A 24,909-nucleotide genomic window follows, 5' to 3' on the forward strand; every position below is an offset into this window, starting at 1 on the left:
AGCACTCTCCTTTATGGCAGTGAAAGCTGGTCAAAATACATGTACCAAGAGCACAGATTGAATAGTTTCCACTTGCGCTGCCTGAGACGCATAATGGGCATCTCTTGGAGGGACCATGTCTCCAATCAGGAAGTTTTGAGATTGGCCAATATGAACAGCATGTATGCTCTCCTGACACAAAGAAGATTACGCTGGCTCGGACATGTCACCCGCATGCCAGATGGTAGAATCCTGAAAGATATCTTATATGCTGAGCTTGTGGAAGGAGTCAGCCCATGGAACTATACTAATGGAACACCAGCTTCGAGATTTTATGATCAGAGTGCCGTCGCGCATCTTTTTTCGCGCACCATACCAATTTGAAAAATCGATGAGGATGCCAAAGAAGAAATTTACTCCGAGAGCCACTTGGATTGACCTTCATTGAGAGTAAAACTTCCCCACACTATATTTTATTAGATCTGTAAAAACTTTATCCATTTTCTGACTATCTGATAAAATAGATACAATTTCCCTGAATAATGGATCGTCACAAAAGATTTTTTTTTAAGGCCACTTCGTTAAAATAGGTGTTTCCAGTACTTCCTCATTTGGGTATTTTACACAAAATCTGGAATTTTTTTTATGTACATGTCATTTTTATCATCTGTCCCGCGCAACCAAACCATCCACTTTTCCCGGTCACCAATGTTCTTAACAAGATATCAAGAGAGAGAGAGGCTGGTCCATTATTTGCGTAGTCCAGCCAGCTTTTTTTTTTTGACAACCTTTTTTCGTTCTCTCTCATGAAGGATATGTTTGAAAATTAGTCTTACAAAATACAATTCCAAACCAACTCATGCAGTTATCGTCTTTTCACAGTATTGAGGAGTCATCCTTTTTGCTAGCCAGAGTGTTAATTGGCAAAAGTGAAAAATTCATTTTGTTTAATTTTTTAAAGTAAATATTCATAACTATATCTTTTATATAATAATATATTTTTAAAATAATAATCTTTTATATAGACATGCTTTAATAGATCTAATAAATGATTAACTCGGACCTACCAATATGGGTATATAAATACTTAAATCTGGGTATTTAAAATTTCGAATGCGAATTTTTTGAAAACCGAAACTTATATTGATCTAGATCTCTTGTATAATATCTAGAATAATATAGATCTACAACACCTAGACTAAAGTTAAAGACTAAGGTCTAGATTTATTTAACGTTTTAAAAAAAAATCAATAGATCTAATGTAGACTGTCATGAGATCCACTCTATTTTATCTAGATCTAGACCATACATGAGATCAATAATTGTCAATATGAATATTTATTATAGAATAGATCGAGTCTAGATCTATCTATCATCTAGTCTGTATAGCTATACTTACTTACTATTATACACTTTTACAGTATATGAGTATACTCATACGAGTCATACTGGCTATACTATAGTATAGACACTATAGTTAGTATAGTTAATACTTTTTAATAGTAGATCTATAATCTATCAATATCTAGACTTCACTTTCACATCACATTCACACGATTATTGATACAGCTGAGACAGTGAATGAAACGAATGCAGTGGTTATACTGATTATACTTAAAGTGACGATACTACTTATAGATCTACCAGTTGATAAACATCATCATCATAGATAATAATCTACATCTATAATCATAGTGCCCTTTATTTAGTCAATATAGTCAAGTCAAGATAGTGGAATGTAAACTCGAAGGTTTAATACAATACGGTATGAGTCTATGAGTTAGTATAAGATCTAATTATTTTGTTACTTTGTATGTGACAGTATGTCAATGTCTCAATTAAAATAATTAATATCATCAGCCATATCATTTTAAATATTTAAAAAGTAGACATAGATTTTTATTATATTATAAATAGATAGATTAGATCTACATATAATTTTACAAACTTTAGAAATGATTGATTTTTATTGATAAGCCTTCTAGACTAGATTGTCTAGATCTAGCATCTCTAGCTAGACTCTAACATGTAGATTGTAGATCTTTGAATTGGATCGATATTCACCTTCCTAAATTGTCTCTAAAGTATGTAGCTGATTTGAGAGGCCCAACGAGGCAAGACGAGTCTATTAGTACTATGTCTCTTGATCTATCTAGTAGGCCTACTAAGCTAGTGCATTAGCCATAGTGTAGTCAAATCTTGACAACTAGTCTTCTAGATCTAAGCTTCTAGAATAATTAGATCTAGATCCAGTTTAGATTTAGAATATAAAAGTTTTTACTACCTTAAAATACTAAATCTACTGATCTAAATTCTAGATATATAGATCCAGTTCAGATTAGGATATAAAAATATTCCACTAGCTAAAATTCTAAATCTACTGATCTATACTTAATATGTTAGATATTATATGACATCTACAAAAATTATTATTAAGATATAATTATAATAGATTCTAGACTAGTTATATATGTACATAAAATATATAAATAAAAGATAAAATTTATGCAGGCCTAGGTCCCATAAATTTATAACTGATCCAGATATATCAGTAAAAGTTACCTTCGATTGGCAGTTTTACCCAATCTAATCTATACAAGACAATTTATAATCCATGCCTTGCCTACACCCCATATATATTAAATAATAGTTTCCATTCCATGCCATACCCAGACCCATGAGTTCATGAAATAATAAATGATGTGGTGTCAAGTTGGATCTATCCCCTGAAATTCAGTACTTTAATATAAAACTCACATATCTAGTTAATTATTTGCTATGACACTCTGATAAACTTGAACTTGTGTGATACATATATGTTTCTTATCAGATTTAATTAATGAAGTTTTGGTGCATTTTAACCAGTAATAAGGCTACAAAAGTAGCATCAGGTGTATTCTAACCATTGGTATTTTTCCTGGCAACATTTCTATTCTAGTCTGTGATAAATTATAAATAAAAAAAAATGTTTGTAATGTTTCAGTTATTAACAAGTAGAACCATGGCAACCAGTTCTGATGATGTACCAGAATGGCTCAAGGATCATACTTATACTATTTATACTCTCTGGGCATCCATTCAATATTTAATGTAAGTACTACTATACAATTTTTATTTTAGTTATCTAATAGATGTTTTATGAATTGTGTGATTTTCATGGTCAAGCAACATCCAAATATCTGGGATGGAATTTAACATTTTTCTCTAGTTTTTTTTTTTAATTTATAACACTCTTAAGCACATTCATCTTTCATGAATGCCTAATATACCTTGGCTGTTGTGCAGGCCATTTCTTTACAATAAACTGTTTGATGAAATTAGGCAAAATTGTCTGATAATTTGTATGTTTGATACAACAACGTTTTCAATTTAATAATATTATTTTTTAATTTTAATGTTTTCAAAAGAAATTAACCAATATGCCTAATTGTATAATTACAGTTATGTTTGGAAATGCAAGAAAAAGGCATGCATTCCTGAAAAGTCAATGATTGGTTGCATCTCTTAAAGGTAAGGTACTGCAATTTTTCCCATGTACTTTTCTCATAAGCTGAAGTACTTGTATTTTTGAAAAACTAGTTTTCCATGAAAATGTAAATCATAATATATGTTATAGTTGCTTTTAGATTAGTTCAGTGTGCATCTAATTAACTGAACATCTGCCTTCACCTATAGTAATAATTCATAACTATTAAGGTCACATTAACGCAGTAGCTCCTTTTAGGTACAGACTATTTTTAGAATGGCAAAATTATATAACTATAATTAATAACATATATACGTTTAGCATGGTCAACACATATGTCACACATATTTTTTTTTAAATCCTTTTATTTATTTTTATAACTAGATAACTTTCTGTTATGAGAAAAGATGAGATTCTTGGACTCCTGCATAGCACCACCAGAAAGGAAAATCCCATCATGTTGCAAAATAAAAGTCTTGGACCAATTTTAATTTAAGATATATATATTATACTGTAAGCTGTATACATATTTATGTATATCCTGTCATTCAGCCAACAGGTTTGGATTTAGTATATCTTTAAATCTGTTTGATATTGTACTTGAAAACTATTAATCTGAGCCCCATTAAAACAAGAGGGAGTGCAGTAGATGAGTGGTAAGGGAAATTTTACTTTTTTAAAATTAAAATAAGAATCTAACAAAAGTTAACATATAAAATATGGTGCATTCTCCTTAAAACTAAAACCTGGTGCAAAGATTTAAAATGTTGGCAAAAAAAAAAGCAACATCAATTAAATATTCTTAATTCCCTTTGCAAAACTTACTGAGAAGAACATGCATGTTGTTCCCTCATAAGTTTCTTGACAGAGGAAATCTTGTTTATATTAGATTTGAATTAAGCAAATTAAGAAAAAATTTATAATCATTTTTTCAAATGGTTTTATCTAAACCTTATGAATTATTTTTCAGTTATAAGTATATTGAAATGAATGGATAATCATGAAATCGTTAAATAATTGCTGCTATCATTCCATTGACTAAAGAACCATAATTTTTTTTAAAATTAATTTCAAAATGATTTTTTTCAAGCAGAGTTCACATAGATCTTGAGTGAAATTTTTCTTTTTTTGACTAATGCTTCAATTTTATTGTATCATTAGTTTTTTATTTTTATTACCCAGAATATTTTAAAAATGAGTACACTATTTTCATGTAATAATGTAACTTGGTATTCACACATCAAAATACGCTATAATCTTTAGGCCATATAGATTTGTATAAATATAAATTAACTTGCTTAAATACATTGTAAATGTATATTGTTTGGATAAGAATTTCTGTAGTTTTTCTGTAGACAATTATTGTTCAAGATTTGTTGATGCTCCTGCTTAATAAATTATATATACAGGTCATTAGTTTTAACACACTACTGACACAAGAAAAACTGGTCGCCCCCACTTCCATTACATAGATGTAATAAAACGTGACCTCAAATCAGTGAACATCAATACTGACAATTGGGAAGACATAGCGTTAGACCGCAACAGATGGAGAGACAGTGACCAAGAAAGCTATGGACAGTGAAAGTACATAGGTCTCAGCTCAGGAAGAAAAACGTACAGTCTGAAAAACGGCCAGTTCCTCTACCACCGAAGCAAAAGCCACCTTAACCTGTGCTATCTGTGGACGGGAGTGTCTCCAAAATAGGGCTCCACAGCCACATGAGCAAGTGTGCTCTGAGATGAAACCTTAGTCTTTCTACGACTGAAGGAGGCCAAAGATGACGATACAGGTCATTAGTTTTAACACGTCTGATAATAAATGACAGTACAAGTTATTGAATGAAAATTTGTCATTATTTCAGCTGCTTTAGGCCTACATCAATGTGAGGTACCAGTACTTTGATTGTGTCATATAACAATTTAAAGCAACATTTTGAAATAAATAGTGTGTAGAATTGACAGTAAATACATTTAAGTGATGGGCTGTGATCTGCATGAATTGAGAGCTAATCATGTATTGAATTTGTGTTTTTGATCTTTACTTCAAGTAAATGTTAATGAACAATTAATTTTTAATGAATAAATAATTTAAAAATAAATACAAAGAAACCATAAACATCTACTTTATTTTAATAATTTTTTTTCATCAGAACAGAATTTCCAACTTTGCATTCTTAAAATAAAATATAATTTATTTAGAGTAGAGTCAGAACACAAAATCATAGTTTTGAAATTAAGTAAATTAAGTTTTAGAAGCTGTGATCTCTTATAAACATTTGTATATAGACTACACACAATTTAATTATTATTTTTCATCAAATTGCAGGAACTAGTACATGTACTTATGCATATTTGACAATAAAAAACCTTAGTCAATGAAATAGTAATACTAGTAAATGAGATAAAAGTAAACTAAATATCATCAATGCTATTGAAGCCACACTTGTTTCTTTTTATCTTGTTTGGTGGACTGCAATTAAAGTTGCTATTAATTTTACTGATTGTCTTAGCTGAAATGCCAGTGTCGTCTCTTTGAATCCTAAGCTTATTTTCTTGGTTAATGGAAGTCCAGAGGTTTGGAGTTTCATTTTAAACACCTATATATTCCGAAATGGCCTTCTGATAGGCAAAACCTATTTGCCTAACATGTCATATGCACATAAAGAGGTACCACAGAAATGCTTTAAAGACAAGCTAAGGCGCCAACTTGCTTTAACTGACATAGAATAAGAGAGCACCTGGTTGCATACAGCTTCAGAATGAGACAGCTGGAGGTCACTTACAAAGGTGTGGTATACACCAATAAAAATTAATTGCCGAGGGTAGACGGCAAAAAGAAAAAAACAACTGATTCTACCACAGGTGGACAATGGTTATGCCTGTGCTCAGTGTGGCATAATATGTAGGTCACAGCTGGGGCTGAGTAGCCACTGGAAACATAGCATTCCTCATAAGTCTTCGGAATCAAAGACAAGCCTATCATTTTTGTATTAAATGGTCCTTCTGTCTGTTCCACTAGGTACTTGCGTTTATCTAAATATCATTGATATATCGTAACATGTCATCAAAATAAAAACTAGAATCTCTGCAACTGGTTTACAAGTCAGAAGTCATCAATAACACTTGCCATTTAAAAAAAACAATTTAGATTACTGATTAGTCAAATTAGTGACTGATTATTCGATTCATTTAGGCCTTTAGGCTTATAATTTTTTTTATGTGAATATATAATGATCCTTTACACTTTGTGACTTTACTAGTAGATCTATACTTTGGAGTAGACTTGTTTGTTGAGCTAAAGTCGGAAGTACACATTGAATTTTACTGTGATCTAGTAATCATCTAGTCAAATGTAGTGATCTACTAGTACTAGATCTAGATGTAGAGTCTAGTAGTAGAGAGAGTAGGCTTAGGCCCTATCTGTCATATCGTGATCAGTAGGTGGCTGAAGTTTTATAAATATATTCCATGACAAAAACCCTGGCTAGATTTAGATCTACTGGTCTAGACATCTAGATCTAGTTGCGTCAAACGCTTAATTTTTGGTTGTTGTTTTTAATAAATGCACATAAAATACATTGTATTTTGGCAATAAAAATACCAAGTTGGTAGTCAAGTAATTCTAATAATTAATTAATGAATGACTCTATCAGTATTTGTTTTAGATCTATCAGATTCATATGACTTATTATTTATACTTATTTTATATCATTCGTCCAAGAAAATCTAGCTCTAGATCTATTTCATTTTAGATTGGGCTATAGTTGTTGTTTTTTTTTTTTTTTTGGTCATTTTATTTAGGCTACAATATTATCAAGATTAACTTTTTCTTTGTTTCCCACGAGACGTGTATGCCTATAGCCTAGTCCTTTCGATAATAATAAAAAAACGATTAGAAATGCGTAGCTTGGAGTGTCAAAACTGTATTAGGCCTCCTATTTTTATTTCGTGCAATTTAGTATATCGTAACAAATACGCATTTAGCGGAACGGTAGACAGGTCTTCATCCAGATTTAGTGTAAATAAACCAAACACAGAAACACTGAAAGATTGTATTTTCGGAATTTAGATTCTATTTTTTGGAAAATAAGTGGCATTTTATAGGGTGATCGAAAAAAATAACTTTTGTGACGATCTCTTATTCAGGGAAATTGTATCTATTTTATCAGATAGTCAGAAAATGGATAAAGTTTTTACAGATCTAATAAAATATAGTGTGGGGAAGTTTTACTCTCAATGAAGGTCAATCCAAGTGGCTCTCGGAGTAAATTTCTTCTTTGGCATCCTCATCGATTTTTCAAATTGGTATGGTGCGCGAAAAAAGATGCGCGACGGCACTTCGACTCTCTTTGTCTTTGTAAAAAACTCGAAGCTGGTGTTCCATTAGTATAGTTCCATGGTCAGCCCAAGACTAACATATAGAGATGTCAGGCATCAGCGAAAGTATGTGGGAAAACATAGCCAAAGACCGGAGTGCATGGAGACAGACTGTGCGTGCTGGGACAAACCTTGCTGAGAACAAAAGAATTGAAGCGGCTTTAATCAAGAGGGAAAAAAAGAAAGCTGCCCTGTCTGCTAGCCCTAAATCAGAGGCATACACATGTACGAATTGTGGCAAAGTCTGCCGTTCTAGAATTGGCTTGATTAGCCACACCAGATTCTGCCCCGTCTCAAGATTAAGCCAAAACCAGTGACTCATTTGGGCGCATCCATTGCCTTTCGAGACAAAAAGAGCCATATATATATATATATATATATATATATATATATATATATATATATATATATATATATATAAAGTCAGTAAGATATAGTTTCATCTATTCGTAATCTCATTGACCAGAAAATGTTATATTAGACAAATGATAAATACGTATTTTGTTTCGTGATTAAACACAGGCCACACGCCCTCCAGAAAAGAAAGTAAAGTTCCCCCTTTAAAACCTACTTATCTATAGGGCAGACGATGTAAAGGCCATCTGTTTCTGTGGCCTACGGTTAACGAGGGTGCATGTGGCCAGCACAACGACCAACCGCCTTTAATTTTTCCCCGTCAGGTACATATTAGAGCTGGGTGGACTCAAAGGCGCCCAAAGATCCCGAAATTAAAATTCCAATCTTCAAAAGATTCGAACCCGGGACCACCGGTTCAGAAGCCAAGAGCTTTACCGTTCGGCCACCACGCCTCGTCGCCTTTTGCACCAGATATCAGATATTTACATTAAGATATCAGATTATTACATTAAGATATCAAATATTTACATTAAGATATCATATATTTACATTAAGATATCAGATATTTACATTAAGATATCAGATATTTACATTAAGATATCATATATTTACATTAAGATATCAGATATGTACATTAAGATATCAGATATTTACATTAAGATATCATATATTTACATTAAGATATCAGATATTTACATTAAGATATCACATATTTACATTAAGATATCACATATTTACATTAAGATATCACATATTTACATTAAGATATCAGATATTTACATTAAGAAATCACATATTTACATTAAGATATCATATATTTACATTAAGATATCAGATATGTACATTAAGATATCAGATATTTACATTAAGATATCAGATATTTACATTAAGATATCAGATATTTACATTAAGAAATCACATATTTACATTAAGATATCATATATTTACATTAAGATATCAGATATGTACATTAAGATATCAGATATTTACATTAAGATATCAGATATTTACATTAAGATATCAGATATTTACATTAAGATATCATATATTTACATTAAGATATCATATATTTACATTAAAATATCATATATTTACATTAAGATATCAGATATGTACATTAAGATATCAGATATTTACATTAAGATATATATTTACATCAAGATATCAGATATTTACATTAAGATATCAGATATGTACATTAAGATATCAGATATGTACATTGAGATATCAGATATTTACATTAAGATATATATTTACATCAAGATATCAGATATTTACATTAAGATATCAGATATGTACATTAAGATATATATTTACATCAAGATATCAGATATTTACATTAAGATATCAGATATGTACATTAAGATATCAGATATGTACATTAAGATATATATTTACATCAAGATATCAGATATTTACATTAAGATATCAGATATGTACATTAAGATATATATTTACATCAAGATATCAGATATTTACATCAAGATATCAGATATTTACATTAAGATTATGACGTTATAACAAATCCAAAACAACCCTTGGACCTAATTATCCTCATGAACGAAAATAATTTTACGTTTGGGGGTTCGCCTCATTGTGGGGTATAGCGAAACTTGTAAAAAGGGGTCGGCGAGATAAAAAGGCTGAGAAGCGCTGCATATTTCAAGAATATCATTAGTTCGAATTCTAAAGGATATGTTGAATATTTCTCATAATTAAAATTCTAAATGATATTTTAGAAACTTCTTTAAAATTTTTAGCGATGTATTTGGTCAAGAGTAAAGTTTTTATCAATGTCTGACGTTTTATGCAGATTTATTAAAAGCTCAACACTAACATAATCATATGTCTATAATAAAGAGGAAGCATTAATGCTTATTATTGCAAACAGCATGCCATTTAATATATAACACCACTGATCCATGATTATGACGTCATACGCCAATCCTATACAAACAACATTTAACCACGTGACAATATTGATAAAACAATGAAAAAAACGTATCACGTGACAGCCTTTATGGATTACGCAATTTGTATAGAAGAGATAGAGAATCACGTGGCTAACTGTTGTTTGTTTACGGTTGGTGAATGAGGTCCATTGTCTTATATAAAAAGAATACTATCTAATGTTTGCCAATCATGTAGGTATACTATAGTACACAAAATACTACAAAAAGTTACATTCCTTTTTCTATATTGTATTCATTATTTATATGGAGGATAATCCTTAATATATCATTCTTTTTAATTGGTATATATAAACTGTATACTCCTCCACCTTCATCTATCCGTAAGTCTGTTGAACCGATGAGGCATCACAAACTATTTGTCGATCTCTCTTCTCCAGTCTTCGAGTCCGAAGATCAGTGAAGAATGCAGTATTTCTCGTAGCTGCGCAGTCCCAGCTGGGACCTACATATTTTGCCACATCCGGGGCAAGCATAACTATTGTCCGTAGGTGGTCGATTTAGATTTTTTTTAGCCGTCTGCGTTTGTCCTCGGCGACAGATTTTCTTTTGGTCTCAAATGTGTATCCCGCGGCCTTCGTGAGTGACCTCCAGCTGTCTCGTTCTGAGGCCACATGCAACCAGGTGCTTTCTTCTATGTCAGCTAAGGAAAGTTGACCATATATATATATATATATCTATATCTATATATATATATATATATATATATATATATATATATATATATATATATATATATATAGAGAGAGAGAGAGAGAGAGAGAGATAGATAGATAGATAGATAGATAGATAGCAGTATTTGGAGAATGTTGTTTAAATCATTCGACCATTTTATATTTTATTTGAAAAAGTTCAAAATTGCTACTAAAAAAAACACACACACACAAGGCACCTGACTCTATTAGCCTCCAGGCTGTAATATTTAAAATTGGAAGCTTTGCTCTAACTGAGAGGCTAAAAGACTTGTTCGCTCAATGCTGGGAGAAGCGCGTTGTTCCACCTGAACTTCGAGATACTGTAATCATATCCCTATAAAAAAAAAAAAGTGACAAGTCTATCTAACTGCTCCAGCTATCGAGGCATTACACTTATGTCAGTAGCAGGAAAGATCTTTGCACGAGTTTTGCGGGATACACATTTAAGGCCAAAGTTCAAATCCACTACCGAGGACACAGGGCCGGTCTTAGCAATTGCGGGGTCCTATGCGAAACGGATTGCGCAGGGCCAAGTCTGGGTAGGGATAGGTCTAGCATAATGTCCAAATTAAGATTTTTTAAATTAGAAAATACTTTCGTCTATTCAATAAATTTTTTATTAAATGAAAGCTCATAATGCTGTTTTTTATTTATCGGCACCCCAAAAATTACAATCTTGTCCATTTTTCAGGAAATTTCAAGGACTTTTTTGTATATTTTGCCTTTTCAGGAGATTTCCTGGAGACCCTTGAAAATCAGGAGGCCGCGGAAACCCTATCAATTTACACTTAGAATTTGCGTGAGGACTATGAAAGCGCGGGGCCCACTGCGACCGCATAGGTTGCAGTGGCCTAAGGCCGGCCCTGCGAGGACAGACGTAGAAAGCAAAAAAGAAAAGTCGACTGCCGGGAGACATCGTAAACATGCGCATGAAATCTTGTACCGCCTAGGCGCTTGCTAAGAACCAGTTTAGATATATTCGCAACCTGACCACCGCAATTTCCTTTTTTTTAGAAGACACGAAATCCAAAATAAGTGTAGATCGGGGGGGGGGGGGGGGAAGGGGAATGTGGCTTTCAATTGGGGCCTTCGTAAAAAAAGTAAAAAAAAAATAAAGGTGCTACATATAGAATTCGAAAGCTGAAAAGTGTTAGTCAATCAACCGGAGGATGCTTAAAATGTTGAATGCTGTCATTGTGTTATGAAGCGTATGTGTGTGTGTTTCTACGGTGATGGTGGGAAGAGGTTATCGATTGGTTCTGAATGATACAGGATAGGTGACATTGTCGTCAGAGGTGTTAGGACAGACGACACCAGAACGTGAGACTGAAAAGAAATGTTATTGTAGTCAGTTAATTTTTGCTTCAAAATACCATTGTTTTAAAAGGATTTCTTAAGTCTGCTATATTCATTGCAATTCATCAGAAGCTGATTTTGTCTCTACTATAATAAACGTTATGTTTACTTTTGTCCACAAAAGAAGTTATTTATGTTATTTCAAGTTTTACAAGTTAAAATATAATACGCCTAAAGCAGTTTAGTTGTCTACCAGCAGTTTGGTGTTACTCTCTTCTTATCTTATATAACACAGACGTTACTTCAAAAAAGAAGATGATTAAGTCCTACGCGTCATGCATTCAGTCATGCATATTAACCAAACAACACATTGTAATAGAAATGAGACGAATAGTGTGAACGCGGTTGTGTATGTCTTACTTAGTGTTTGTGCGGGGGAGTTATCACGGTTGAAACAAAATCAATATATATATAATTCTCTTCGTGGCCCAACCATGCGGGTCACAACGATGAAAAAATCATGGAAAGATATCTCTTAATTCTGCAAGTTGGACTAGAGTTACCCCACGTAACTTTCGCGGTGACAGAGAACGAGGCTCAGAAAAAAAAGAAGGGGGGGGGGGCGAGGGCGTATGCTACGCCGCGGGTGGCTCGTATAGATTAAATCGAGAAACCGAAGAAAAGTCACAGTGTACGAAAGACTAACTTTTTTTGTTGATGGCGGTGGCGGGAGAGTGGGTAAGTGTTACGTGCGCATCTTAGTGTGAATGTGAAATGGTGCGATTGCGTGTTGAAAGGAAAGAAGAACCGAAATGGAGGACTATGAACAAGAAAGTGTTTTCAGTGTTAATAAAGATTAAAGTATTTATAAACTGTGATTTTGTCGTTTACATGTCTAAAGAGTCTCATCCAATATGAAAACGTAACAAGTGGCGCCCAACGCAAAGGTAACCCACGTATCCCTCTATTCACAGGGGATCTCCTGTCAGCAGACAGTAGAGATAGTAAAATCTAGATCTAGAGACAGGAGAACATTCGATTCGATATTATTAGAAATAGACTATGGCGGACAGGGCTGAGGTAGCAGCGTTGAAGGAAGAGGGAAGGTTGTTGGAGCTTGAAGGGGCAGAACTAAGAAAATACGTACAAGAAAGGTTGATGGAGAGGGAGAGATTAGCGATGGAAAGAGAAAAAGAAAAGGAATGATTAGCGATGGAAAGAGACAAAGAAAAGGAGAGATTAGATAAGGAGGACAAAAGAGAAAGGGAAAAAGAAAAGGAGAGATTAGCGATGGAAAGAGACAAAGAAAAGGAGAGATTAGCGATGGAAAGAGACAAAGAAAAGAAGAGATTAGATAAGGAGGACAAAAGAGAAAGAGAAAAGGATAAGGAGATAGTATCAATTGAAAGGGAAAAGAAAAATGAATTGGTCGCCATTGAAAGAGAAAGATTAGCATTTGAAAAAGAGACAGCAGAGAAAAAGTTAAAAACAGACCAAGGAAAAGAGAATGATAAAAGAAAGAGTGAATCTACAGGGAATAAACTGGCAAAATATAAAGGTTTGATATTCAACGAAGACAAAATGGACATAGACATTTTTTTGAAGAAGTTCGAAATAGAAATGAGAGAACTGGAGTACCCTGAAGACAAATGGACATTCTTATTGTCAAGATCATTTACAGCGGAGGTGCCTTCAAAAATATGTATGAACCAGAGTAACTACAGCATTGTGAAAGAACAACTACTTCGAACTTTCGGGAAAACAGAAGCTTTCTATCGCCAACAGTTTGTTAATTGTGAGATAGAACCAGAGGATGACCCGCAGACCTTCTTGGACAAAATGAGCAGCCATTTCGATAACTGGATAGAAACCGCTGAGGTAGAAAAAACCTTTGACAGTCTTAAGACATTTCTCATGCTGGACAAAGTGATGTACGAGTGTCAGGAGGAATTAAAAATATTTCTGTTGGAGAGGAAACCGAAATCCATAGAAGACATAGTAAGACTGATAAGGGCTTATAAAGTGGCACATCCCGAGAAGAAATTATCTAGAGGCAGTGATATAGAAGAAATAGTTGCCTTTAACAGAACATGTGAGACACAGAATAACTCTCACAGAACAAGGGAGACACAGGAGAGACAGTATAGAAGTGGTACATATGAAAGACAAAATGATAGCCGCAACGGAAGATATCAAGGAAACAGACAGGAAAGAAAGGACTGGGAGAAAGGTAGAATAGAGCAAGGCTTATCATTGTCATCTGATACTGGAACATTGGAGATTTTTCATACATTCGTAGGGAACAAGGCAGCCAAGACCATCAGGGATACTGGGAGCACTATTATTGGAGTGAATAAGAATTTAGTGGAAGACCATGAATATACAGGCGAATCTAGGAAGTGTGTTATGTTTAATGGGAATATTGTACAATTACCGATTGCTAAAGTTAGTATAGACACACCGTATGTTAAGGGGACAGTGGAAGCTTGTGTTGTAGATCAGGGTGAGATAGATTTAATTATTGGAAATATCCATGGGGTGAAAATATGTTCAGTAAGGGAGATTGAGAATTGGAAGAAATATTATGGGATAAAGTCTACGCGAGGTAGAAATGGGGATGTGGAAGAAGACATAAGATCTCATACATCAGATGACATGGGTAGCAGAGAGCACGAGAAGAAAGAATTAACAGATAAGGTAGAAAGCAATGCAATAGGAATGGGTCCAAATCAAAGTAAAGTAAGGCAATCAGTGGTACAGGGAAAGCGATTTAAACCCACATATAGACGTACAAGTTCATACATCTTATGCTTTAATTGTGGGAGAAGGGGGCATATTAGAAGACAGTGTCAACAATTAATTAGAATTAAGGATTCAAGGTACAATAGTGAAGAGGCGTATACGAGAAAAGAGAGGGATATTAGCAGCCTAGAAAACAGTACAGCTAGATCATTAGGTAGTAGGATCACAATGGGACATCATTGCAAAGGAGGGAAGCGGAAAGGATGGCATGTCAATAATGTTAGAATTATATAGATAGGATTAGAAAAGGTGGGAATGATGGACATTAATTATTATTCTATTCTACAATGAATAAATATATGTGTAATGAATTGAATATTGTTGTTACAATATGCATGGAGCAAGATAGACTTTGTTTGTTAACTATTTGATTGCGACTGGAATGATGGTGTTTTGTACAGGCATACGATTATGAGTGGGGAGTTGTATTAATAGAAATATGATTACTTATAGATATATGTTAACAGAAGTGGTTTCAATTGCTCATAATAACAGTTATTATTGTGATGAATATAATTGTTATTCCACGGTGGAATTGTATTGGTATTAACATGACATTGTGTTTGATTTTGTGTAGTTATTACATTATGGTTTTATATGTTACTGATTTGTTTTAACTTGGAATAGTCTGATAATATATTCAGTGATGTGTATTTTGGACGTTCGATGTGCATCGAACTTGTTAAACAGGGGGGGTGTTACGTGCGCATCTTAGTGTGAATGTGAAATGGTGCGATTGCGTGTTGAAAGGAAAGAAGAACCGAAATGGAGGACTATGAACAAGAAAGTGTTTTCAGTGTTAATAAAGATTAAAGTATTTATAAACTGTGATTTTGTCGTTTACATGTCTAAAGAGTCTCATCCAATATGAAAACGTAACAGTAAGTAAAAGTGATACTAGAATTCACGGGGCCCAAATTATGTGTGCGTGTATATGTCGAGGGCGGGTTATGGGGTCGTTTCAAGTTAAGACAAAATCCTGTGTCGGACACATTACCTGGCGCAGGTTAAAAACAATACGGGGGTTCCATATAGCGAGACAGAGAGTGAGAGAGAGAGAGAGACAGAGAGAGAGAGAATGAAAGTAAGAGCGGGCCCTGAAATTTTGTTGTAACGGATGCACTCATTCACAGACATAAAAGTATGTTAAGTGGATCATTAAAATGTAGCCAGTCCATTAAAATAGAAAAAGTGGGGGGGGGGGGGGTCGGCCATGTTAAACAATGCCTGGAGCCGGTGTGTACCCTTACCTTTACCTTTACCTATCCCTTAGTCTGTTGGACCGTTGGGGCACCAGGCAAGATTTGTCGACCGTCTTTCTCCATTCCTCCCTTTTTTTTTTTTTGCCTTGTTTAGAACCTCTCTCAATGGCAGGCCCGTCCATTCTTTAATGTTGTCCTCCCATCGCTTTTTCTGTCTGCCTCTTCTTCTTTCCCTGGCACTGTTCCCTGAAGGAAGGTCTTTGCGAGCCCCGTAGATCTTGTAATGTGGCCAAAGGTTTTAAGTTTTCGTCTTTTCAGAATAGTTAGCAGGTCGTCATGGGCTCCGATCGCTACAGTAACCCTGTCTCTGATCTCTTGGTTTGTGATGCGGTCTTTGAATGTGATACCTAGGATCCTTGTGTACCCTGCGACCTCTAAATAGTTTGCATGAATAATATGCTACGCCCTTGCAGAGTCTGCGACACCGCTGACCCCTTTGAGTCGTCCAATATGTTGGAGATAAATCCCTTTTATGAACCTTTGACCCGGGTAAGAATTTATCACGTGGCCAGGATGAAGGATTGGCTCTTCACCGACCCCTCTGTCTGGCGGCCCTCATCAACTAGATGATCTTTTAATCACATCCAATGTTCATGGGTCACGGTTCTTTTCAGCCAATGCAATGGGAACCCTTATTCCATGCGAGGCCGGAGACCGAGTCCACGAAGAGGAGTAACTTCAAACCACAAACTCTATCGGCACTTTTCATTTGGAGACATCAGATACGCCGAGAGGGTGGAACTGCTGTGTGGGCGACATCGTTCCGATCACAGCTAATGCCCTGGCATTCATCTTATTTCTATGAGATGATCCATAGTTGCGTTATGCAGGTCGCAATTGGGTACGCATAGTCACGTGAATCACCGCACGCGTCCTTAATTCTCTGAATCGAAGACATTGCCAATGCCATTAATTGACAGATGTAAATAAAAGTCAGGTTTGTTTTGTTTTAGAGAAGAAGTATTCAAACTATATTCAAGATTTGTGTAAAAGTTGTTTTTTTTTTGGACAAGCTGTCAGGAGCTACAAACCCAAAATATCGTGCTGTTAGTCGATTTGATCTACGCCCATCATTCTTTCGAGAATAGACTTCAATCAAAGCTGTAGTTTTATTTAACCTGCAAAAGATTGATTCGGTATCGAACAAAAGTCGTTTCTCTTAAACCAACAGTCTGTTTTATCCCCCCCCCCCGGTCACACCATAATGGGTTACGCTAGTGCGGCCCGCACTCCTAGAGACGCCTCTGTTAAGAGAGGCAGAGAAGGAGGGGAAAACGAAGTTAAAAGAGTATAGAGTTTAAAATTGTAAACGGAGACGAGAGGACGTAGGAGGAAAATGAGGACAGAAATGGAGGACGCATTTTCAGTGTTTGTGAGGATGTAGACCAGAGATAAATATTTTATATTTTAGAGCAGTGATGGCCATCTCGCTTTTCTGACATGCGTGTCTCTGGGATGTCTCCGGGATGTCTCTGGGATGTGGAAGAAAAATCATCAAGTGCGAAGGGTGTCTTAAGTTTCAGGATGCCAAGTGAGAAGATGCTTCAAAGATCAAATAGCACTGCATCATGGACCGGATGACCGGAAATTACCCGCGAATATAAGCACTGTTTTAAAATACTGTATTTCTTTTTTTTTTCATTACAAAAGAGAGCGACTTTGAGTGTTTAAAAAGGTCAAAGTTTAATGTATGCGATAACATTCGGTCACTAATGATGCTTGTCCCCTGGCCTATATAATACGATCAATGGTAATTATACATGGGCACGCGAAGCAGGTCACGTGGTCTTGTAACATCCAATAGTCAATCAGCTTTATTTACGTTTGAAAATATACGCATGTTGTTAGCACCAATGTTACTGAGTGCTTTGTCGTAAAATAGTGGCGCGACTTTCTGTCTTGTTTTATCTTCTTCTCTAGGTTTTTACTGGCTCGTTTTGAACTCATTAGAATTTTTTTTTTTTTGGTTTATCTCATTTCATTGTGTATATTTGAAAGAATATTAAGATAGATACGAGAACAAAGAAATCTAGAAGTCAAGATTATAAAAACAAAGATAAGAATTAAGATGGAAAGTGTTTAGCAAACTTTAGTTTCTAACTTAGACTTAGATCTTACCGCGCCGTTTGGCGCTATGGGAGGTAGTCTGTCCCCACAGAAATCTGTCACTGACCGTGTCTGAAGCCTCTTCCCACCTGGTCATCACTGCTCTGAGGCCCTCCATGAAGGTGTGGCGCCAAGTTCTACGAGGACGTCCCTGTTTGCGCTTTCCTCGTGATATCCTCCATATCATCGCAACTCTTGGAAAGCGTAGTTTATTTTTGTCGGAGAACATGTCCCGCAAACCTCATGCGACTCTCTGTCACAACTTTACTAAGTGGCCTAAGTGAAAGAAAGAGAGAGAGAGAGAGAAAGAGAGAGGGAGAGAGATAGAGAAGAAGAAGAAGAAGAAAAAGTACGCGAATGAAGAAAATAATTCCAAAAAGAAAGAAAGAAAGAGAATATGGGTAACCAGAAAACGAAATAGAAAAATGCAGATAAGAAAAGAAAGAAAAAGATAGAAAGAGATAGAAAGAGAAAGAGAAGGGAAGAAAAGGAAAGTGAGAAAGTGTAGATAGAGCGCATGCTACATAGGGAGAGAATGAGAGAGAGAGAGAGAGAAAGAAAATAAGAATTAGGAGGAAAACTGGAGAGAAAGATGCTGAGAGTGAATGACAAAAGAGGCAGAAAGACAGAGACAGAGAGAGACAAAGAGACAGAACGACCGTAAGGAGGTGAGAGAGGGAGGGAAAATAAGATTGACAGAAAAAGACAGAGACAGAAAAAGACAGAGACAGAAAGAGACAGAGATAGACAGAAAAAGACAGAGACAGAAAGAGACAGAGATAGACAGAAAAAGACAGAGACAGAAAAAGACAGAGATTGACAGAAAAAGACAGGCACAAGCCGGTGCTTCTGCTTACAAACTAAACTCCACTGACTCAGCCCGACTGTTGACTTTAGTATCAGCCATACGTGATATTATGCCGGCATTAGAAAACTTCAAGCTTTAAAAAAAACTTGCATCAAAGAGACATAGCAAACGGAAGCCGGAAGCTGGTCAATAACACACAGACAGGGCGCGCGACTCCGCCATATTAGTAATTAATCTGTTTCAAGAGTCGAAGTTGTTTGGTGTTGGACTTGAAATTACGGGCCGCCCCGGTCATCGGAGGTAATCCCATCTCTCTAAGTACACAGTCCTTCTTCGAGTTTAAAACCAGAGACGTGGTTATTAGTAGTATTGGACTGCACTCAGAGATATTGCTTTGGTTTCAACACAATGTTACGTACACAAATCTCGCTGTCAAGAAGCATTGATTAGCAAGAGAGAATATATTACATAATTAATTTTAAATTTAGATAGATGAATGAAATAGATGGTGGTGTGGTATACGTTCCCACCATCTGGGAAAAGGAGGGCTCTAGTTGGTATAGTTTACCCAGAGTGAAGCGATGGTATATAGGTCAGTCATACGAGGAGGCTCACAATTGTATTATAAGTTCCCTCGGATTACCATGAGCTTACTTTATACAAACGTTCCGGACTATCACTTCGATGTTCCCTAGAACGAACCTTCACCTCTGTAAACCTGTGATGTCCCGCAGAAGGTCCAGACAATGGCGTAAAAATCTACTTTTCTGAAGGAAACAAAAGGCTATTTTCTAAAAAGACAAAGTTTTTGTTTGGCTTATCGTTGAAATAATAACTGATTTTCAGATATTAAAATAACAATTTTAGCTCTAATACTCTTAAGTATTATGAGGCGCGTTGGCTGAGTGGTAAAGCGCTTGGCTTCCTAACCGGAGGTCCCGTGCTTGAATCCTGGTGAAGACTAGGATATTAACTTTCAGCAACTTTAGGGCGCCTCGAGTCCACCCAGCTCTAATGGGTACCTGACTTTAGGTGGGGAAAAATAAAGGCGGTTGGTCATTGTGCTGTCCGCATAACACCCTCGATAACCGTGGGCACAGATCTTTACATCATCTGCCCTAGAGACAAGGTCTGAAGGGGGAACTTTACTTTTTTATTTTTTCTTACTCTTTATTACTCTTTCTTACTCTTTTCTACATTGTCTACAAATATAGTCAGTGTGACGGTTCTCGTGTATTGTGTAAATGAGTGGCTTGTTGGGTGTCTAGAGGATGATTATGTTTGAGTTTGCCACACACTGGGCTATCAGAGATATATCGGGAGCAGGCATGCAACAAAACAAACTTTAAAGAATTAATGGATAGTGGGAAGCGTGGTCGAGAGGCCAAGTGCTTGAACTTGGCTTGGCTTGGCTACCTAGAAGGGGGCTCGAGGTTCGACACCCGACTCGGGCAGAGTTGTGTTTACTGAGCGCCTAAAGGCAGCACGGAAAACCAACTCCTAGATACCCCCTCCCCCCCCCCACCGGTCCACAAATGAGATTGGACCAAAAGCGCTCTGAGCATGCTATAAGCATGAAAGTAGCGCTATATAAAAGCTATAATAATAAAAATAGTTATTTACATAATAATATACATGGAAGTATAAAAGGTGGTGGTGGGGGGTGCATCTATCTCTTAGTAATATCATATCATCATTCTTCGCACTTTATGAGAGAGTATATGTCACTTTTGTCCTCTGAGCTTATCTGATTGTCCTATCGAGGCAGTAGATGTCTATGCTCCTGTTTGGAGGTCTTGCAGCTGGAGGTGGAGGTCTAGCGGGTAGAGAGTCGCCGGTGACTAAGTACTTGTGAAGTCTCAATCCAAAGTCCTGTCGTCTGTTGTGGGAACAGTAGGGCGGGTGGCCGGCCATCCTGGGCACGAGGTGTGCTGCGGGCAGAGCTGATTCTACCATGGGCAGCGTTGTCACCAGGATAGATCCAATAAGTTGCGATGAGTAGGCGAGGTTATAAAGTCTTGTATAGACGCGCGGTCTCAGGAACGTAGTATCTAATAGGTATGTGGTATCCTGAAGGCACGTAATGATAGATAGGCAGATAGCGCCAAGTAGGTTGACAAACAGGTAGTCAGTTAGGTTGACAAGTGGACAGTCAAATAGGCAGTCAACTCTTTATGTTGTCTGTTGTATTTATGTGTATTTTTCTGTTGTGTTGTCTTTATATGAGAAACGAGTCCTTGTAATCACAACAAATTTCCGTAAGGATCAATAAAGCAGTCTTAGTCTTAGTCTTAGTCTTAAATAGACAGACACCTGAGCTACGCTGGGGATAAATAAGGGTGCATCTTATCGATGCCATCGACTGAGGTGCATTCGTTATATTGGTGAAGTTTCTTTTGAATACGATGGGTAGATGATGACTAATGGAACTTGGAAAAATAGATGTCTGCTAGTAGCAATATAAAACGTACAAAGTAAGAGAGATAACCAACTCAATTTAACATAAGTTGAAAGAGGAGGAGAGGAAATTGATGATGGTCAAAGACCGTGACGCCATTGTTTACATGTGGCCGTCGGCCATGAACAATGGACTGAACATAAATGCAGAGAGTGGCCGTCCGAGGGGCGCGACTCTCGTCGAAGTAAAATGGATAAAGGGGGAGATAATTTAAAAATAAAGAAGTGTGCTCAGAACGCAGGCGTTGTAGACCAGGATTTTTGTTGCCGTAGTCAATTTGGTATTTTCCCAGACGCGCTTGAAGAATTTTGCCATTGCTGCAGAAGCCTTTCCTATTCTTTTTGTCAGCTCAGTGTCTAAATCTAGATTGCTGGCTATTGTTGTTCCCAAGTATGTGAATTCCTGCACCACTGTGTGTGATTTCCAATATGTATCACTGGTATTTCTGTCAGGATTTCAGTCTTGGAGAGGCTTAATGTATGGCTAAACTCTAGACAGGCAGCTGCCAGAGCATTCACAAGCCTCTGCAATCCTTCTTGTAAATGAACCTACCGCTAAGAAGTGAATTGCCTCTATAACTGTTACAACTGGAGCGGTCACCTTTATTTTTATAAATTGTTACTATGTTGACATCCTTCCATTTCTGGGGGACTATTCCTTGCTCCCAGCACAAACTTAGAAGTTCATGGAGTGGCTTGTTTAGGGCATGCTTTCCAGCCTGAATGGCATCTGCAGGAATACCATCTCCTCCGGCTGCTTTCCCGTGTGCAAGCATGTCAATGGCTGTGCTCAGTTCCTTTACAGAGGGTGTTTCATCTAATTCGCTCAAAACTGTTTGTAGTTAAGTCACGTCTGCTATCCTCATGCATTCATTCAAAGATCTACATACAACGTAAAGGATGTAACAAGAATAACATAAAAAAATAATTTAAAAAAAAATCAAGGTTTATATTAAATTTAATTGTATCAATTAGTTTGGATCAGTCATGTAATTATATGTATGATTGACCTAAACATATCTGTGCGATTAGAAATATTATTATCAACTGTTCATGTTTAGAGTTTAGCTTTTATTTTAGTTCCCTGTGATCTTCTCACTTGTGTGGGCCAGTTGAGAAAGGGGAGGGAAGAAGAAAGTATCTTGGTCAATGTTTACAAGAGCGTTTTTGAAATGCATAAAAAATGTTGACATAGGCTCAAGAGTCTACAAATGGACTAATTCAACTCATACTACTACATCTGTCTAGTACGATTTATTTCCCTTGTTCAGGAAAACAAACAAAATAATTGATTATCAACAGTTAATTAATTAATTGGCAATTTTTTTTTTTACTTCTTCTGTTGTGAGTTACAAGATAAAATTGTACAAAATGTCAGCTTAATCCGAGATTGGGTGTGGGAGAAATAACGTGTACGAACTTTTTATCATACAGTGAGACCGACAGACAGTTGATATACATTTTGTAAAAATAAAACCAGTTTAAGGGCCCCCCGTCATATATGATCGAAATCACGAGACCCACTTTCCTCACGATGCCCTAATAACGTACTTAATATGCCAAAAGATCAAACTTCAACAACTTGAAAACATGACATTGCTTTCGAAAACAATGAACGACCACGTCGGCTCATATCAATTTAAATTACACCATCGAAGTATTCGGAGTGACAAAATGTTTTTGACTGCCGGCTCCGCTAGGGACCTTCTGAGAGTCACTGCACTCTGAAGATGACGAGACCAAACAGCTCATTGGTCGTTGTTTTGACGTCGTCTGCCTGTGGGAGCAGGACCTACGTATCAAACAGACGACAGATTCAAACATTTATTGGTCCGGAAATTAAAAGACTTTTTTTTTTCCTAGGCGGGGGCTTTGAAGTCAGATCAAATATCGGCCTACACGTGGCGGAAATCAACCAATCTATCCTAAATGAGAGGAGTCGAAAGTGAGTAAAAGAGATAGGGAGTGAAGTAGAGCAAGAGAGGGAGAAAAAAAAAGAGAGAGAGAGGCCGTTAGTATTTAATGTAAGCCTTGCTAATGCACTTCTAAAAGTACTTATTCTCGATACTGTTATATTAAATGTTTTGTTAATTTTCTGTAAAAGCATTTTTTAAACAAATATTTTTGTTTTTATTTTCTTGTTAGAGGAACTCTACTCAAGCGAGACCAGTCGTTAGAGTGGATCTGACAACTGACCTGAGAGATGTCGCAACTTTTGGGCAATTTAGACCAATAGCTCGTTGCCACGTCACATGTCGTGACGTCAGGAGCATTTCGTATGTCTTCTATGTTTTCGTTTATTTTTTTTTTTAATGTTTATTTAAGCATGTATTTTACATTATAAAATAGTTATACAGGTAAATTGTTTCTTAAAACTCCAACAATTTCGTTTCTATTTCTTTGGTTACTAGTTGTTTTTTTATTCAGTACTGAAGAGATTACCTTGCCAACAACACATAAAATACTAACGTAAGTTTACGGTTTACACAACAGTTCACGTTAAAATTGTTCATGAACTGTCCAAACTTGACGATCACTGGGTCATACACCGGTCCTATATGATGCACCACTGATAGTATATTTATACCTTCGCTTCTTAAAGATTTTTACTTCGGATTGGGAGGGGAAGGAGGGGACTAAACAGTGTTCCATTTTTTTTCAAATTAACATTTGTTATTTATTTAGATTGAAATAATCGCTCTGCAAGTTGTGTGAAGAAGGTATCTTCTTTTTTTCTTTTAAAGTATTTTGTAATTTTTTTTTAAATGTACATTTAATATTAACTTAGACTTAGGTCCTCCCGCGCCGTTCGGCGCATTGGGCGGCAAGCTGTCTCCATAATGATCTGTCACTGGCAATGTCTGAAGCCTCCTCCCACCTGGTGTCCACTGTTCTGAGGTCCTCCATGAAGGTGTGTCGCCAGGTAATACGAGGACGTCCCTGTTTGCGCTTTCCTCGTTTTGGCTTCCATGTTATCGCAACTCTTGGTGTGCGTAATTCATTTTGACGTAGAACGTTTAATATTAACATCTACTAAATTTGTAATTGTTATTATCTCCCCTATACGGCTCCATTGCTAATAGGAACATTATGCTCTTGAAATGGTTAGTTGTTAGTCATACGTAGGTAAACACTGATGTCGTGATTTAAATACTTCTCTAACGATGTTTATAGTTGGGTTTTTTTTTTTAACAAAAAAAAAACGAAATTCTGCTAACACGCTCTAATCGATAGGAATGTTTTCAAATTACCTAAAACAATAGAAAATCTAAATGATATCAAGGATTTTTTGATTCAACGATACCACCCACCAGTATCCTATCACCAAAAG

The 24,909-nt window shown here is 36.0% G+C and overlaps 1 long non-coding RNA gene across 2 annotated transcripts; it reads left to right on the top strand.

Moving 5' to 3' along the window:
* The first annotated feature begins 278 nt into the window (after positions 1–278).
* On the top strand, positions 279–4,608 carry LOC129922520 (uncharacterized). 2 transcript variants are annotated; one of them, XR_008774534.1, is made up of 5 exons: positions 279–939; positions 1,509–1,744; positions 2,963–3,069; positions 3,421–3,489; positions 3,830–4,608. It is a non-coding gene; the product is annotated as an uncharacterized LOC129922520 (long non-coding RNA). The 2 variants fall into 2 exon arrangements; XR_008774533.1 differs by lacking the exon at positions 279–939 and adding an exon at positions 1,123–1,195.
* The last annotated feature ends 20,301 nt before the right edge of the window (positions 4,609–24,909 follow it).

The sequence above is a fragment of the Biomphalaria glabrata genome, chromosome 13 (assembly GCF_947242115.1).
Source record: "Biomphalaria glabrata chromosome 13, xgBioGlab47.1, whole genome shotgun sequence".
Lineage (NCBI taxonomy): Eukaryota > Metazoa > Mollusca > Gastropoda > Planorbidae > Biomphalaria > Biomphalaria glabrata.